Here is a 17,523-nt window from a genome sequence, read left to right on the forward strand (position 1 = left end):
AAAGCCCTTCTTCCAGCTCGCTGTTCTTGGCTTCCTTGCCCTCCACGGAGCCTTTCTTGTGCAAAGGGAGAGTTGCTACTATCAGGTCCTACTTAGTTCTCAAAGAGAAGAGCAGCAAGGCTTTTCTTCCAGTGCTTCCTTGCCTCCTGCAGAGGGAAATTGCTGTGATTAGAGCTGACTTCTTCCCCAAGCAGTAAAACAATGCAGTAGGGCCTTTTTTTTTTTTTCCAGTGAGCCAGTGAGCAGTGCCTGTGTTCCTTGTTCTCCACAGAACCTTTTTTTTCAGGTGCAGCAGCGGGGGAAGGGTGAATGAGTGTTTGAGCACTGCAAAGGGAGGGGTAGCGAAAGAGAGAGAGAGAGAGAGAGAGAGAGAGAGAGGGAGAGGCACTGGGATTCAACTCCTTAGCTTAGTACCAGCAGCTGCACCTGCAGTAGCCTGCTGCCTACACTTTTGATTCCCACCCACATTGACTCACACCACCACATGCAGGGCACGGGAGCATGTGGCAAAGAAGATGTGTGTTGAAGTGACCCTGTTTTCCCCCTTTTTGCATGTTCAGGACCAGACTAGATGCCTGGTCCACCTTAAACCCCACAGAGGGAGAAAGTCCTGAGAGCAGGGCCAGCAGGGGCAAGATAAGAGTATGAGCCCAGCTAGGTTCAGGCAGCCCCCGCATCTCCAGGAGCAAGGAGCTTCTGACCTTCTCTGAACATTTGCGTGCACACTGTCCTGAGGTAAGGCAGTGTACAATGGAGTTAAAATGCTGTGTATGTTAATAAAAGTTAAGATTGCATTAGAAAAGGCTGGCATCAGTGTGGTTTTCTGCTCCAGCCTAAGTGATTTGCTTGGTTACATATGTTGTGAGGTCATGGAATTTTTTTTTCTAATCTTGGCACAAAAAAACCCTCAAATCTCCAAGGGAGGATTATGAATGGAAATTTTGTTGTATGGTCTGCCAAGAGGTTGGTGTCAAAGCACTGCTCAAGAAATAAGCAGCCGAAGTTGGTGTGGCTCAGAGAGCACACAAAAATAAAGTAGAAAAGAGGAAACATTTGTGTACCCCTGCCTAGGAAGGGGACTGAGACAGAAGAAAGTGCTGATAGGACTGTAGAGCACTGAAAGTAAAAGCTTGCTTGCTCAATGAAGAGCCCAGGAGGGGAAAAAAAACCCTGAAACTGCCTTTCTATGGAGAGTGGTCTGTGGGGCCTGGAGGGAGGCAGGTTTAGGTTTATTCTTTGCAGACTAAGGAGACAAACTCCTCCTGAAGTTAGGACTGCTACACAGTGAAGTTAGTGCTAGAGAGGCAGGGTTTTATTTTACTTTATTTTACCTTTAAAGAGAAAAAAGAGAGAGAAAAAAGTTGTGCACTGTGGCAGGAACGGGGTGTGGCCCAGGCAGAAAGTGAAATGGCTAGCAACTTCAGAAAAGGGGGTTGTTCTTGTAAGAGACTGCTGTTGCTAGAGGTCTAGGAAGTACTACAGAATACCTGGTCTGTATCCAGTGGGTGTACTGCACTGCAGGTGAAAGATGAAAGAGAAGCCAGAGGGCTTAAAAGATATGCATAGCCATGCACTTCTGTGTAGTGGGAGTCTTCCAGTCTCAAGAACTGGGTGACAGAGAGAACCTGAGGCTTGAGGCTTGGCAGCTGGAGAGGCCAGCCAGGTTTATGGAGCTAGAGAATCTACTGCCAAGAGTCCAGATCAGGCAAAGAAATGAATGACTACAGTGGCTAGAGAAGGAGTGCCAACAGTTCCTGGAAGAGCTAGATGAATTGCTGGCAGAGTGATCCCACAAGCTGACTGAATTGGGTCAATGTGATGACTATGCTAATGTGGATTCAGAGAAGGCACAGCAGAGTGCAGTGCAAAATACTGTGTTACCCAAGAGCTCATGGAGGAGCTTAAAGTTATGGCTTGAAGAGAGTGGGACTGTGGAGAACCCTGAGAAAGTGGCCATAGAGAGTTCAGATGGAGTATAGCAATTTAGTGAGTCAGTTGATTGAGGTTCAGCACTTCAAAGAGACTCCTCTTCAGAGAGGGCTGAAAACAGTGAAGGGGCTGAAGCCAACACAGATCCTGAGTGGCGAGAGCCCACATGGGAGATACAGAGAAGCTCATGCTGGAGCAACATAGCCTTCCCTGGAGAGGGCAACACAGACTGTCCAGAAGGGAGCAGTATTGAATGGCCTGTGAGAGGCAGCATTGAGTGACCATAAGAAGGCACCATGATGGGTCCAGAGAGATTGGCTGCAAAGGGGCCAAATGTAAGGGCTGAAGAGTCCATGGAGACCCCAGTGAGAGAGGCTACAGAGAATCCAGTTGGAGGTGCTGCCATGGAAAGCCCAGAAGAAGGAGCCATGGAGAATCTTGAGAAATGGATTGTAGAGACCCCAGTGAGAGGGGCTAAGGAGAAGCCAGATTGAAGTGCTGCAGTGGAGAGCTCAGATGGCGAAACAGCTGAAAGATCAGAAGGAGGGTCAATGGAGATCCCTGACAAAGGAAGCATAAAGACCTCAGTAAGAGAAGCTACAGAGGAGCCAATTTGTGACACTGATGTGGAGTTAACAGAGGGTGTTGATCATGAAGGTGCAGAGGAGGCCCAAGTCACCAGAGAGAAGAGTGAAGAGTACTCACTTTAAGTCCCACAGCCAATACAAAAAGTCTCACCATGGTGCAATTTGAACACGAAGCCAGCAATAGACTCATATAAAGGACTGTGGGTGGAAACTGGGCAAAGGGCACAGTGGGTGGTACTAATGGTATCTGAGGTAACCCTAATATTAGGGGTGATCCTGAACTGAGAACCCCAATCCCAAATCTAGCTGATAGAAGCCAGATGAAAGGAATTGGGAATGTGAGCACTTCCTTGGATGGGATCCAGGGGGAGTTAAAAATGTTCAGACCAATGGGTCCAAGATGGGGAAGTGTTTGTGTGTGGGGGGGTTATGTGATGAAGTAACCCTGTTTTCTCCCTTTTTGAATGTGCAGGACCAGGCTAGATGCCTGGTCCACCTTAAATTCCACAGAGGGACAGTGTGGGACTGTGGAAGGTGGGACTGTGGAAGGTGGGACCAACTAGGGTAGGTTAAAAGTTTGAGCCCAGCTGGGATTAGGAGGCCCCCAATTCTCCAGGAGCAAGAAGCTCCTGACCATTTCTGAAGGTTTGTGTTTACAGTACACTGTTCTGAAGTAAGGCAGTCTACTATGGCGTTACAGTGCTGTGTCTGTCAATAAAAGTTAAGATTGCATTAGAAAAGGCTGACGTTGGTGTGATTTTCTGCTCCAGCCTAGGTGATTTTCTCATTTATCCTCACAAGATGCCAGAATATATAATACTGGCATTTACCACCAGGCATGTCTTAAAACCAGAAGCCCTGGTTTTAAGACATGCCTGATCTTGCTTCTTCAGTGATTGTGTCACTTGTCCTTTAACCTCATGCCCCATAATGCACCCAAGGTAATGTGTAATTTGTTGTGCTAGGCTTGGTATTTTATTAATGCCCTATCATACAATCAGAACATGTGTTTGTGATTCTAGTATTCTTACCATGCTCACTAGAACACAAAAACATATAGGTTTGTTTGATGCTATTGTTAAAATATAATTATGAACTTTAAATCAAGTCCTTTACCCATCTGCAATGGGGTGAGCTTCTTGTTACAGATTTGTTTATTGCTTAGAGAACTAACTGTTCATTGTTGCAGCGGTTTGGGAAGGTTCAATCAGCCTAGCAATCTGATTGGCTGAGTGCCAAACATCACAATAGTTCCATTACTCTTCTACCAGCTGGACAGACAGAAAATTTATGAGTTAGATACAATTAACAACCCTGTCTCCTTCATCTTCAAGTAATGTAACACATTTTAAATCAACCCACTACAGGAATCCCTCTTGTCACTGGCTGCTTACATTTCAGTGGATTTTCACTCTATAATATTGGAATTCGTTTACATTAGAATTTTACCTCCTAATCTAAAATCTATAAAATGTCTCTTATGTTAGCCCTTGGCACTCATGAATGTTCTATGAATTCTGTAATTCCAGAGAAAGAAATTGTTCTAGTCTTCCCATTTTATTATGAAGGCAATTTTCAAAAGTCATTTAACCGGGTGAACGGGTTTTTGCTCTCCCTATCTGTGGGATCCATGCATGACTTTTACCCACCTTGTACTGGAAGTGTTCCTAAGGTGGGGTTGCTTTGAGGGAGAAAACAACATGCACAGATTTGGATTTTCAAAGCTAAATACATTGTTTCAGTTGGAAAAAGTGTCCACAGAAAAATCATGTGCAAAACTGTTTGCATTTTTCCTTGGGCAATTGTCAAAGTTAAAGTACGCCTATACTTTCTCTTTGAAAACTATTACAAAACCCTTTGGCAAAAGTACCCATGGACTTTTCATCTGCACATAGTTTTAAAAAATTGTCCTCTATTTGTTCAATTGTTTTAGAAATATATTCCTTTAATTTCTGATACCTTAAGAGTGCATACAAAATTATATTTACTGTTTTTTTTCTAAAAGTACATAAAAACATAAGATTATGCCATTCTGGGTCAGACCGAGGGTCCATCTAGCCCAGCATCCTGTTTCCAACAGTGGCCAATCCAAGTCACATGTACCTGGCAAGTACCCAAACATCAAATAAATCTCAGGCTACTGTTTCTTAGTAATTAATAACAGTTTATGGATTTTTCCTCTAGGAACTTATCCAAACCTTTTTTAAACCCAGTTACACTAACTTCCATAGTCACATCCTCTGGCAATGAATTTCAGAGCTTAACTATGCGCTGAGTGAAAAATAATTTTCTTCAATTAGTTTTAAATGAGCTACTTGCTAACTTCATGGAGTGCCCCCTGGTCCTTCTATTATCTGAGAGAGTAAATAACCGATTTATATTAACCTGTTAAAGTCCTTTCATGATTTTGTAGACCTCTACCATATCCCCTCTCAGTCATCTCTTCTCCAAACTGAACAGCCCTAACTTCCTTAGCCTTTCCTCATATGGCAGCCATTCCATGCTCCTTATCATTTTGTTTGCCCTTCTCTGCACTTTCTTCTGTGCATCTATATATTTTTTGACATGTGGTGACCAGAATTGCACTCAGTATTCAAGATGCGGTATCGTCATGGAGTGAAACAGAGGCATTATGACATGCATTGTTTTATTTGCCAATCCCTCCCTAATAATTCCTAACATTCTGTTTGCTTTCTTGATTGCCACTGCACACTGAGCCAATGATTTCAATGTTATCCACTGTGACACCTAGATCTCTTTCCTGGGTTATAACTCCTAAGATAGAATTATACACAGACAGGCTATCTATTTATGTGTTAGGATTGTGGACCCTTGGGCCGACTGTGGCTGCGGGAATCATGCTGTGGATGCCCACACTGGGTATAGCAGCCAGCAGGCGGCGCCAAGAAGAGGCTTCGGAGACGGCTTCACCACTGGAAGCCCGAGGTCCCCCCAGGAAGAGCCCGTAGGGCTTAGGTGGTCTTAGGTGGATCCTATGCGACCAAGAATCAGAAGAGCAGCCTGCCGAGGTAATCCAATGAAGAGATGGCACCCAGGAGGTCAGAAGAGACTTCACCCTTGGAAGCCCGCGGTCTCCCTGGAAGGAGCCCGTGAGGACCCGAGCCGCTGGGACTTAGGAGAACCCTCCGGGCGGATGACGAACAAATACCTGCAGCAGTGGAAGAGACGAAGCCGAAGTCCAGGAGCAAGCCAAGGTCAGGAACCAGAAGTCAGATGTCGAATGCCAAAACCAGGGACGTAAGCAGGAGCCAGAGTCGGAGAATGAAGCAAGGTCAGGAGCCAGGAATCAGATGTTGAGAAGAAGCAGGAACCGGGAACAGGAAGCACAACTGGTCACTCCAAAGAATCAACCTCGTTGCAAGGTGAGGTAGGAGTGTGGCTGCAGGGTTTAAATACCCTGCAGCGTCTGACGTCAGCTGGAGGGCGGTCCTGGAATTTCCCGCGCTGGTCCCTTTAAATTGGGAGCTCCGGCGCACGTGCGCGTGCGTAGAGGGCGGGGTTAGCCGCGGCAAGATGCCGGCATCTCCCTCGAGAGGGGAGCGCCGCGTCGGAGGCCCGAGCAGGCCCGAACGAGGCGCCAGCGGCCCAGGCAGAGGTGAGGGAAGGTCCTGGGGCTCGGCCCGGGACTGCAACATTATGCTCATATCTCAACACATGCTACTGCACTTAAATCAAGAATTTCTCTTTATTCCTTACTTAATATTTTTCCATTGTTTTTATCCCCAATATAAATATTTCTCATACAGAGAACATTACACTTTAAACCTTTCACACCCCCCTCACACATACCCAATCATCCATCCCAAACCTAAAACCCATATCCTCAAACAAGTCACCGCTTTGTGGCTCAGTGGCGCTTCTCTATGCTTGAAGAAGCGGTGGCTTGTTTGAATCCTTCACAAAGAGACTGAGTAACCGTTTGACACAGATCAAGGTTTGATTGAACAGCAAGTGATGGTGTCGGTGAACAAAAAGTAACCCAGCAATCAAGAAAACAAGTTGGGACTGCAAAATAACACGAAGTTTTGTGGGATTTTGAGATAAACGAAGAAATAAATTAAATCAGACAAAAAGAAAAATAGAAAAAGATATTGGAGTATACGTTGTGGGGGATATACTGTTTGAGGATATGGGTTTTAGGTTTGGGATGGATGTATGGGTATATGTGAGGGGGTGGGAAAGGTGTGATGTATTTTAAAGTGTAACATTCTCTGTATGAGAAATATTTATATTGTGGATAAAAACAATGGAAAAATATTAAGTAAAGAATAAAGAGAATTTCTTGATTTAAGTGCAGTAGTATGTGTTGAGATATGAGCATAAAGAGATAGCCTGTCTGTGTATAATTCTAGTATAGATAGGAGGCAGTGCATATACGGTAATAGTTGATAGTGTATGTTGACTCCTAAGATAGAACCTAACATCATGTAACTACAACATGGGTTATTTTTCCCTATATGCATCACTTTGCACTTGTCCATTTAAATGTTATCTGCCATTTGGAAGCCCAATCTTCCAGTTTTGCAAGATTCTCCTACATTTTATCACAATTCACTTGAGATTTAAACCATTCTGCATAATTTTTGTGTCATCTGCAAATTTGATCACCTCACTCGTCATACCCCTTTCCAGATCATTTATAAATATATTAAAAAGTCCCAGTCCAAGTACAGATACCTGAGGCACTCCACTATTTACCATTTAATTCTACTCTCTGTTTCCTGTCTTTAACCAGCTTGCAGTCCACAAAAGGACATCATCTCCTATCCCATAACTTTTTAGTTTTCTTAGAAGCCTCTCCTGCAATTTATCACAAGCAGATTGTGATAAATTGCAGGAAGACCTTGTGAGACTGGAAAATTGGGCATCCAAATGGCAGATGAAATTTAATGTGGATAAGTGCAAGGTGATACATATAGGGAAAAATAACCCATGCTATAATTACACAATGTTGGGTTCCATATTAGGTGCTACAACCCAAGAAAGAGATCTAGGCATCATAGTGGATAACACATTGAAATCTTCAGTTCAGTGTGCTGCGGCAGTCAAAAAAGCAAACAGAATGTTGGGAATTATTAGAAAGGGAATGGTGAACAAAACGGAAAATGTCATAATGTTTATTCACCCCTTCAAAAAATGTCTGAGATTTGTGAGGCATGATGTCCCTTGGGTAAATCCATGCTGGCCCTGTCCCATTAAACCATGCCTATCTAAATGTTTTGTGATTTTATTTTTTTATAACAGTTTTCACCAGCACTGAAGTAAGGCTCACCAGTCTATAATTTCCCAGATCACCCCTGGAGCCCTTTTTAAATATTGGGGTTACACTGGCCATCTTCCAATCTTCAGGTACAATGGATGATTTTAAAGATAGGTTTCAAATTAATTGAAATAGGTCTGAAATTTCATTTTTAGTTCTTTCAGAACCCTAGGGTGTATACCATCCGGTCCAGGTGATTTGCTACCCTTCAGTTTGTCAATCTGGCCTACCACATCTTCCAGGTTCACTGTGATTTGGTTCAGTTTATCTGATTCATCACCCTTGAAAACCACCTCTGGAATGGGTATCTCCCCAACATCCTCTTCAGTAAACACCTAAGCAAATAATTCATTTAATCTTTCCATGATAGCCTTATCTTTCCTAAGTGCCCCTTTAACCCCTCAATCATCTAATGGTCCAACCGACTTCCTTGTAGGCTTTCTGCTTTGGATATATTTTTAAAAGTTTTTATTATGAGTTTTTGCCTCTATGGCCAACTGTTTTGCAAATTCTCTCTTAATCTGTCTTATCACTGTCTTACATTTAACTTGCCATTGCTTATGCTTTATCCTATTTTCTTCTGATGGATCCTTCTTCCAATTTTTGACTGAAGATCTTTTGGCTAAAATAGCCTCTTTTACCTCACTTTTTAGCCATGCCGGCAATCGTTTGACTTTCCTTCCACCTTTCTTAATGTATGGCATACATCTGGAATGTACTACTTAGATGGTATTTTTTAACAATGTGCATGCCTGTTGCACACTCTTTACCTTTGTAGCTGCACCTTTCAATTTTTTTAAACTATTTTTCTCATTTTATCAAAGTTTCCCTTTTGAAAGTTTAGTGCTAGAGCCATGGAATTACTTACTCTCCCCCTTCCAGTCATTAATTCAAATTTGATCATATTGTGATCACTATTGCCAAGCAGCCCCACCACCATTACTTCTCTCACCAAATCCTGCACTCCACTGAGAATTAAATATAAAATTGCTCCCTTTCTCATCTGTTCCTGAACCAATTGCTCCATAAACCTTTCATTTATTCCATCCAGGAATTGTATCTCTCTAGCATGTCCTGATGTTCCGCTTACCCAGTCAGTATTGGGGTAATTGAAATCTCCCATTATTACTGCACTACCAATTTGGTTAGGTTCCCTAATTTCTCTTAGCATTTCACTGTCCATCTCATCATCTTGGCAGGATAGATAGTAGTATATTCCTATCACTATACTCTTCCCCAACACACAAGGGATTTCTACCCATAAAGATTCGATTGTGCATTTAGTCTCATGTGAGATCTTTAATCTGTTGGACTCTATGCTATCCCAGACAGAAAGCACCACCTTGCCACCAAAATGCTCCTCTCTGTCATTGTAATATAATTTGTACCCTACTATAGCACTGTCACATTGTTTATCCTCTTTCCACCATGTCTCCAAGATGCCAATGAAGTCTATCTCATCATTCACTGCTATATAATCTAATTCTCCCATCTTACTTCATAGACTTCTGGCATTAGCATACAAATATTTCAAAATGTGTTTTTTATTTGTATTAACATTCTGCTTTTCAGTTGACAGGGATAAATTGGAATCTTTTAGCTCAGGTGAGTATTTAATTATAGTTACTTGGACTACTTTTCTTATTACTAGAACCTCTCTGTTGGGATGCCCTAACTCTAGTGCTTCATTAATATCCTTTGAAGATACCTCTCTCCGAACCATTCACTGCAGAGTGATTGTTGGCTTTCCCCTTTGATTTAGTTTAAATGCTGCTCTATCTCCTTTTTAAGGAGCCTGGTTCCACTTTGGTTAAGGTGGAGTCCATTCCTTTGGAAAAATAATAGCAAAAAGGTGTGGGGATATACTATTATTTACACAAATAAAATGTAGCCTATTTACTACCCAACACAAATTATATGATAGATAAAATAAAAAACAATTATACAACACAAAAGATGTGAGATGCTGCACTTAATATATATGTACACACACAATTAATGAACAAAGAAAAAATGTAGATTAATACCATAAATAACACAGACTCCATAAAAACGAACTGGTTCATCAAACTCTAAATATGCCTTGGGGTGGACACGTTTCAACAAAATTTCCTAAATCAGAGTTAATTCTTCTATCAAAATCATAATTAAAATAAATATAAATAGTAAAAGTTACTAAGATTTCTTGTTGAATGAATTTCAGGGCACATACAGCTCACATAAGTGTGCAGTCCTTATGACTATTCAGTGTCATAGATGGTGGGATCTGAATGTTGTAATGCCTACTAATGTATAGATGATGTTTACCCATGATTTTATTTTATCATTGGTCATTTGTAGAAGCTCATGATAGGTCAATTTATGGTCCAAAATGTCTTCTAGATATATGTGTATCTTCTCATTCCTTACTCAATTACTTCAGAAGGTAACTACAAGCTCAATGTTTGCTAGCTTGTTATTAAGATGTAAAACAGCGACAGTGATCTTCTCTGGGTTAGGGTAAAGACACCATTCTCTGAAGTATTCTTCCAGTCTCTTAAACTGAGGCAGACAGAGAGATATATAGATGAGGCCTTCAGGGACATAGCAGATCGGTCTCACTTCCAATATGACAACCTCTGTGCTGCCTTGGAGAAGTAAGGTCACCTGGAAGAAGACCATCACCTTAGAGTGGTAGGAAATTGTCCTTTAGCTAGGACCTGCCTCCAGGTGTTATACTATCCTCTCACATGGAAGATGTATTGATATCTGTCTTCAGGAGCATGTGCCCAGGAGGGGAGGGTTAGGACAGCCATTATAGTTGTAATTCAATAATTAGGGTTATAAATAGTTGAGTGGCTGGTAGCTGTGAGGATTCTTGGTTAGTTGCCTGCCTGGTGCAAAGGTGGTAGACCTCATGCATCATCTACAAATAATTTTGGACAGTGCTGGAAAGGAGCCGTCTGTTGTGGAGCATGTAGGCACCAGTGTCCTAGGATGTTTGGGAGCAAGGTTCTTGAAGACAAATTTAGGCTTTTGAAAGGAAATTTGAAATCCAGAACCTCTATGGTAGCATTCTCAGAAATGCTTTCCATTCCATGTGCAGGGCCTTAGAGGTAGACAGAGCTCTAGAGCCTCAATGTATGGATCAGATGATGGTGTAGGGAAAAACTTTAGATTTGTTAGAAACCGAGCAACATTTTGGGGAAGAGGGAGCCGCAGACTAGATGGACCATTTTGGTCTTTTTCTGCCATCATTACTATGTTACTATGTGTGTTACTATTCTGAAATGATGCACTCTATTTTAACCAGGGTGGAAACTGGCTCTTGGTGATAACATTTAAAAAGGAGAAAAACACCTTTTAAACTAGTTCATGGGGAAAAGCCGACAGTTACTCAGAAGCACATAGTTCAGACTGAGGTATCTTCAGAGAATATAGGCATAACAGAGAAGTTAGAAAATCCCAATAGAAAGGTTGTGATAGTGGCAGAAGTAGCCCAGAAGTGTTAAATAAAGAACAGATAGGGATAAATTATTCCAAACTACCCTTTTCAACTGCTAGGCAAGATCTGAATACAATTATAAGCATACTTTGCATTATCTGTATGTGAATATCAGAAGTCTAGAAAATAAGATTGGATAGTTGGGAATATATGACACTGAACAAAGATGCAGACACAATAGGCATATCAGAGACCTGACGAAAGGAAGATAACCAATGGGACACTATGATACCAGGGTACAACTTATATTGAATTGATAGGAAAGGCCACACTGGTGGAGGGGTGGTGCTATATATTAACGATGGCATAAAGTCAAACAGAATAAAAGTTCTGCAGGAGACAAATTGAAATGTGGAATCTTTATGGATAAAATACCATTTGTGATTGGGAGCATGCAGCAGTGAGGCTATACTACTATCCACCTGGCCAGGATGAAAAGACAGACAGAGAAATGCTATCAGAAATTAAGAAAACTAACAAATTAGGCTACACAATAATAATTTGAGATTTCAGTTACCCCAGTATTGTTGAGTAAATGTCTCATTGAGACAAGCTAGGTAGGTAAAGTTTCTAGATGCCATAAATGACTGCATCATGGAGCAGCCGGTCCTGGAACTGATCACAGAGCATACTACTCTAGATCTAATCCTCACTGCATCTCAGGTTCTGATGCAAGAGGTAACAATGGTGAGGCAATTTGTCAATGGTGATCATGATTAAATTTAACATAATCACTGAGGGAAGGAAAGACTTTAAGGTAAACTACTGCAGTAGCATTTAACTTTTTAAATCATAAAAAAAATTAATGACTGTTTTGCCTTTTGATGTGTTAGCTGGCAAAGCATGATTGAGGTTATGGAATGAAAGACTTTATGATCTGTAACCCTAGGAGGACTTTCCTGCAAGGACCAGTACAGACTGGTTAATAGGGATGTGAATCGTTTTAGGACGATTAAAATTATCGTCCGATAATTTTAATATCGTCTTAAACCGTTATGGAACACAATACAATAGAGATTCTAACGATTTATCGTTATAAATCGTTAGAATCGTGAGCCGGCACACTAAAACCCCCTAAACCCACCCCCGACCCTTTAAATTAAATCCCCCACCCTCCCGAACCCCCCCCAAATGACTTAAATAACCTGCGGGTCCAGCGGCGGTCCGGAACGGCAGCAGTCCGGAACGGGCTCCTGCTACTGAATCTTGTTGTCTTCGGCCGGCGCCATTTTCTAAAATGGCGCCGAAAAATGGCGGCGGCCATAGACGAACACGATTGGACGGCAGGAGGTCCTTCCGGACCCCCGCTGGACTTTTGGCAAGTCTTGTGGGGGTCAGGAGGCCCCCCCCAAGCTGGCCAAAAGTTCCTGGAGGTCCAGCGGGGGTCAGGGAGCGATTTCCCGCCGCGAATCGTTTCCGTACAGAAAATGGCGCCGGCAGGAGATCGACTGCAGGAGGCCGTTCAGCGAGGGTTCCGGCGCCTCGCTGAACGACCTCCTGCAGTCGATCTCCTGCCGGCGCCATTTTCCGTACGAAAACGATTCGCGGCGGGAAATCGCTCCCTGACCCCCGCTGGACCTCTAGGAACTTTTGGCCAGCTTGGGGGGGGCCTCCTGACCCCCACAAGACTTGCCAAAAGTCCAGCGGGGGTCCGGAAGGACCTCCTGCCGTCCAATCGTGTTCGTCTATGGCCGCCGCCATTTTTCGGCGCCATTTTGGAAAATGGCGCCAGCCGAAGACAACAAGATTCAGTAGCAGGAGCCTGTTCCGGACCACTGCCGTTCCGGACCGCCGCTGGACCCGCAGGTTATTTAAGTCATTTGGGGGGGGGTTCGGGAGGGTGGGGGATTTAATTTAAAGGGTCGGGGGTGGGTTTTAGGGGGTTTTAATGTGCCGGTTTTGCGATTTTACGTTTTTTCGATTTTTCACGATTTTTCACGATTTTTCACGATATTTTACCCCCCCAAACGGCAACAATACGATTCCCTCCCCCTCCCAGCCGAAATCGATCGTTAAGACGATCGAGGACACGATTCACATCTCTACTGGTTAACATGGTGAAGGCTGAACCACCGGCACAAATAATATGATAGGTCAAAGACTAACATAATGAAATGGGGCTACTCTAATGATGTGAATGTAACTCAGTAGCTCTCAGAGACTTGAGATGGACTCAAAGGTTCTTTTCCATAGGGGGAAACGCATGCTTTGAGAGCTGAATGGTGGGGACACCTAATTTTTGCTTTTTCCTAACAAAGTCATCACATCAGGCTTGAAGGTCCCAAACGTGTTAGTTTACTTCCAAATTAAAGTAGAGTACTGATAAACTCCTAAAAAAAAAAAAAAGACTACATTCCAGGCAAAATCAAAAGACAAAAATTCTTTGATACAGATCATTCTTACAGTTATTCAGGCAGCCAACGAAAGAAGGATTATCACAAGACATAGCCCTGGAGGGCATTCTGACTCTAAGTAGATGTGTAAGATCCTTTTTCAGGAGCTAAGTACTTTTCATCTCTTTTCTATGTAAGATGTGAATTCAAAAGTCAATCACATATAAAAAGGAAGTGAAAGCAACATAATATATACACAAAAAAATCTCACTAATGAAGATATTAACACCTGAATTAAAGGAGGAAAAAATACTTCAGAACAGGAGCAAAAGGAGTCACTTCACAAACTGACAGCTCTCCATCATTGTTTAAAAAAAACGTTCTTACAATTGCATACTTAATTTCTCTATCAAAAAAGGTTTCATATCAAATTGTTTAATTTTGTACTTTTGTTTAGTGGCACACCTCTGTGTTAAAAAAAAATAGTAGTAATGTATCACTTATCAAATGAATGACTGTTGTTGCAATAAGATTGAAGGATGTTCACAAAAATATATTAATATAAGGATTATGCCACAAAACTATTGACTGTAACTTTCAAACTGGCACGCATGTGCATATTTGTGCACCTATGTCGACTTACGCCCAGGGATGAGGCCATTTTATAACATACACATGTATATGCATGCATGTTATAAATTAGTTTGGCTGTGTGCACGTGTGCCAACTTTTAAGTGGGTGTGCACATGTACATGCAAATCCTGCTTCTACCATGTAAATGAGGAGATTTTAAAAGGGCGCACACTGATGCTATTCTCAGTTTAACCAATTTGTCCCCAGTTTGCCTAGTTAGGAGATAGATCCTTCAAGCCCCCACTTTAATAGCCTTCATGCCTCCAGATAGCCCTGACCCTTAAAACCCTGCAGATCTGCCTAGTTTTCTTTAATTTTTATCTTACATATTATCCATAGAAAAAGTACCATGCCCAGACCATGCCCCTTTTTGAAAACATTCAAGATATGCTCGCCTCATGGGTTATGCACATATTTCAGCGGCTTTTAAAATCTGCTCAGCACATGAGAGCCCGACTTATTCAGGCATCCCCCTAATAAATGCACATGCTGGGCTTTTAAAATATACCTGTATGTTGATAAAACATCATATTATCTAGCTCAAGCAAAACCACTGTATATCCTGTCTTACCACTGCTCTTTAAATAACAGGAAAATGAAGACATTTTCTAAATCCTGACATGGCCAATAGATCACAAAATGAGCTGCTTCAGGTCTGAATATATAAATGTAAAAACCAAGATTGAGTAATATCAATATCAACTATATGCATTCAATTTCAGATAAAACTTGCTTGCAAGACAGCTCGAAAAAGTCTTTGACATGAAGAAACATTTGCAGCATTATAATGAATGTGGTACAGACTCTTGGTAGGTCTTAGCATGTATATGCATTAATCAAGTTAGCAGCTGACTCAATATTGACCAATCATAGTAATCCAAATGTTACTCTGTCAGTTGCGGACGGCTGCGACCTCTCATGCTCACCTCTTTTTTCCCCCACTCCATCTAGTCTGGGAAGAATGGCGGTGTCTGCCAGTTCACGACGACCTTTCCGGCATCCCTGGGCCAGCGTGGGCGCAGGCAGCCACCATCTTGGACCCAGAGTTACCTAGGCATGCGCACGCGTGCACGCAAGGACCTTATTTGAATACGTCATGGCATGAACCACCCGATGACATCAACCCACTAGTGTATTTAATCGAACCAGCCCTTGCCTTCATCGAGTTAGCAAGGAGTTCCGTCTTGCTGTGCTCTGCTCATTCAAGGTCTTCCTGTTACTGATTCAGCTTTGGCATTTGGATGCTCGGAGTACCAGTTCCTTGGCAGCTCCCCGGCGTTCCCAGCTATCCACTCCTCAGAGGTCCTTCCTGCCTGTCTGCTGCTGGATCTGCTTCTCTAATCTACCTTGCTGCAGGAATCACCAGTCGTGAGTACTTATACAGACATCTTCATTTCTGCATTACAGTGAGGAGCCTACACAGCGTACCCTAATCCTCGGGCCACTACCACCTATCTTCAGTGAGAGCCTTTCATCCTTCCTGCTCTACAGTATAGGGATGTGAATCGTTTTAGGACGATTAAAATTATCGTCCGATAATTTTAATATCGTCTTAAACCGTTATGGAACACAATACAATAGAGATTCTAACGATTTATCGTTATAAATCGTTAGAATCGTGAGCCGGCACACTAAAACCCCCTAAAACCCACCCCCGACCCTTTAAATTAAATCCCCCACCCTCCCGAACCCCCCCACAAATGACTTAAATAACCTGCGGGTCCAGCGGCGGTCCGGAACGGCAGCGGTCCGGAACGGGCTCCTGCTACTGAATCTTGTTGTCTTCGGCCGGCGCCATTTTCCAAAATGGCGCCGAAAAATGGCGGCGGCCATAGACGAACACGATTGGACGGCAGGAGGTCCTTCCGGACCCCCGCTGGACTTTTGGCAAGTCTTGTGGGGGTCAGGAGGCCCCCCCCAAGCTGGCCAAAAGTTCCTGGAGGTCCAGCGGGGGTCAGGGAGCGATTTCCCGCCGCGAATCGTTTCCGTACGGAAAATGGCGCCGGCAGGAGATCGACTGCAGGAGGTCGTTCAGCGAGGGTTCCGGCGCCTCGCTGAACGACCTCCTGCAGTCGATCTCCTGCCGGCGCCATTTTCCGTACGAAAACGATTCGCGGCGGGAAATCGCTCCCTGACCCCCGCTGGACCTCCAGGAACTTTTGGCCAGCTTGGGGGGGGCCTCCTGACCCCCACAAGACTTGCCAAAAGTCCAGCGGGGGTCCGGAAGGACCTCCTGCCGTCCAATCGTGTTCGTCTATGGCCGCCGCCATTTTTCGGCGCCATTTTGGAAAATGGCGCCGGCCGAAGACAACAAGATTCAGTAGCAGGAGCCCGTTCCGGACCGCTGCCGTTCCGGACCGCCGCTGGACCCGCAGGTTATTTAAGTCATTTGGGGGGGGGTTCGGGAGGGTGGGGGATTTAATTTAAAGGGTCGGGGGTGGGTTTTAGGGGGTTTTAATGTGCCGGTTTTGCGATTTTACGTTTTTTTCGATTTTTTACGATTTTTCACGATTTTTCACGATATTTTACCCCCCCAAATGGCAACAATACGATTCCCTCCCCCTCCCAGCCGAAATCGATCGTTAAGACGATCAAGGACACGATTCACATCTCTACTACAGTATTCCTGCTCACCATCTTCACAGAACCACTTCCGGGTTTGGCATCGCTACGTATAACAACTGTACAGAATTCCTTGGCGTACCCCACTCCGCGGGCCACTACCAGCTCTGTATCCTGAGATGCCTACTCTCGCCAGTGGGGATCCACGGCATACCCCGTCCAATGGGCAACTACCGGATCTTCTCCACTGTGTCTCATTCTGGGTAATACCCATTGCCCAGGACTGTACTTCCATATTGCTAATACTGTGGACTTTGCTTTCCTTCCTATATTTATTTATTTATTTATTTTTAGTTTTTTTATACCGATTTTCCTGCATAAAATGCATATCTAACCGGTTTACAATGAAACAGAATAAGCAGGAAGTAAAATTCCTTAGTCTAATACATTTAAACGTCAATAATGAAATAATTTTAAACAAAGCAAAATATAATAAAGTCTCCTTCTTTAGCTGTGTGCCATGCCACTGAAACCACGCCTGCTGATGGTGAGGCTCACAGGGCTCCTCCCTGTGGGTGGAGTCATCGCTCAGTACAGCCCAGGGGTTCACATTCTCCCTTAAACATAACACCAAATGTGGATTTAAATCGATATCCAATTAGAGGGAACCTTTTACATTTTTCTGGACAGAAAACTAATCACAGATCAGATCAA

This window comes from Rhinatrema bivittatum, chromosome 2, assembly GCF_901001135.1.
Source record: "Rhinatrema bivittatum chromosome 2, aRhiBiv1.1, whole genome shotgun sequence".
Lineage (NCBI taxonomy): Eukaryota > Metazoa > Chordata > Amphibia > Gymnophiona > Rhinatrematidae > Rhinatrema > Rhinatrema bivittatum.